The sequence below is a fragment of the Salvia hispanica genome, chromosome 4 (assembly GCF_023119035.1).
Source record: "Salvia hispanica cultivar TCC Black 2014 chromosome 4, UniMelb_Shisp_WGS_1.0, whole genome shotgun sequence".
In the NCBI taxonomy this organism is placed as follows: domain Eukaryota; kingdom Viridiplantae; phylum Streptophyta; class Magnoliopsida; order Lamiales; family Lamiaceae; genus Salvia; species Salvia hispanica.
The window spans coordinates 48,681,697-48,684,112 of NC_062968.1; positions in this window are offsets into that span (position 1 = coordinate 48,681,697).

The window sequence follows — 2,416 nt, forward strand, 5'->3', positions numbered from 1 at the left end:
AATAATAAGTGAGCATTTTACCACTAGGTCATTCACACTTTTGGGGATATGGTCGTCACCCCTTGTTCTTAATTGCGTCCGCTACTGTTCCTTCGTCCCTAAAGAGTATGCACTATTTTCTTTTTTATTCGTCCACAAAGAGTATGAACTTTCAATTTTGAAAACTCTCTTCTCTCTAATGAGGTGAGACTCATTCTCTACTAATAATACTTAAAAAACCATCTCTATCTCTCTCTCTCTTACTTTATCAATAATACATTAAAATCCGTGTCAAATCCAAAGTTCATACTCTACTGATGGAGTATATGATTTTAGTATTACATACTCCTACTTAATAAACAACCTCAAACAATCTAATACTCCACTTAACTACTACACGACTAATTATAGAAAGAGGGTAAAAAAAATCTAAGAGATGAGATATTTTTAGGGTCTTGATGTGTAAATTCGTTCATTAATTGGAGTAGTAACAAAATTCACCGACTTAATTTACATTCGTATTTTTAAAATTGAGTGTAATATTTTCCACACTTGACTCGTCGTAAATTTTAAGAAATGTAAAGAAAAGTGAATAGAAAAGGTTAGTATAATGTAGATTCCGCATATATATACTATTCCCTCCGTTCATGAAATGTTATCCAAATTTGACTCGACGTGGGTTTTAAGAAATGCATAGAAAAATGAGTTGAAAAAGCTAATGGAACAAGAGTCTCATATTTATATTAAGTTTTATAATAAAATGTGAGTGTAAAGAGTTAGTAAAAATTGGGGTCCATTTACCAAAAATAGAAAAAAGCAAAGTGGACAATTTTTCACGGACGGACCAAAATAGTAAAATTGGATAACATTTCAAGAACGGATGGAGTTATTAATTTTAATATAGAATGTAAGTGTAATAAGTTACTAGAAAGTGACCTCCATTGACAAAAATGAAAAAACAAACAAACAAACAAATAAAATGGACAAAATTTTATGGACGGATCAAAATAGCAAAAATGAACAACATTTTATTGACGGAATCACCGGCAGAACCAGCATAGGCCAAAGCCCCCGCTTGAGCGGGGGCTTTGCCGGAGCCGTCCGCCTGTTTATACAGAGAAAGAGAGTGTCCGCCATTTTAGAGCATCCGCAATGGTCGGCTAGCGACCGGCTAGCCGATTCGTCGTGCTGGCCGATCGGCTAGCCGAACCATTGCAGTCGGCCAGCGCAGTAATCGGCGAGCGGATCGGCGTGGGCTCGCCGATCGCTCGTCGCTGGCCGCCGATCGGCCAGCGCCGATTTTCGATTTTTTTTTTTTTTTTTAAATCATATATAAACGCGATTTTCGTTTCATTTTCATTTGCACCACTTGTTTTAACGAGTTTTCTCTCTCTCTAACTTTCTGTACAAGAGCATCATCGAGCGATGAGTAACGCGGGTGGTAGCGGTAGTGGTAGTGGTGGGGATCCCGAGGAGTACGAACGGAGGATGAACGAGGCTATGGAGGCCTACATGAACCGCGGGATGGAGCGGTACATGCGTATGGTGGAACAGCAGGCGATACCTCGCCCTCCACGAGTTGTCCACCACCGAGCAGTGATTGATCGGGATCACGTAGCTGCACATCAGCGGCTGTACGACGACTACTTTGCAGAGAACCCGCGGTTTCCCGCCAACATGTTCCGGCGGCGTTTTAGAATGCGCAGGGAGTTGTTTATGCGCATCGTTGGCGCATTAGAGCGTCGATATCTGTGTTTCCGCTTCAGGCACGATGCGGCTGGCAGACCCGGCCACACCCCTATTCAAAAGTGCACGGCGGCAATCAGGCAGTTGGCCTACGGAGGCGCGGCAGACATGTGGGATGAGTACCTCCACATCGGTGAGTCGTCACCCGAAATGTCTCGAAGGAGTTCTCTGTGGGGGCGTGATCAAAGATTTTCGGTGAGCAAGACCTTCGAAGCCCTACTCCCGAAGATTGTCGGAATTTGATGCATGCACGGGGAGAAGCATGGGTTCCCTGGATGTTAGGGCAAAGATAGATCGTATGCATTGGGAGTGGAAGAACTGTCCGACTGCCTGGAAGGGGGCCTACACGACCGGCTACAAGTCAAAGAACCCCACGATAATCCTCGAGGCCGTAGCTGATTACCGGCTGTGGATCTGGCATGCGTATTTTGGGGTAGCCGGGTCGAACAACGACCTCAACGTCCCGAACTCGTCTCCCCTCTTCAACGAGAAGTGCCAGGGCGTCGGTCCAGCCGTCTCATTTGTGGCCAACGGCAACCGGCATGATATGGGCTACTACTTGGCGGATGGGATATACCCTCGGTGGCCGGTCTTTGTGAAGACGATCCGACAAACAAGTGATGAAAAGAAGGCCTACTTTGCGCAACGACAGGAGTCGGCGCGCAAGGACGTGGAGCGCGCATTTGGTGTG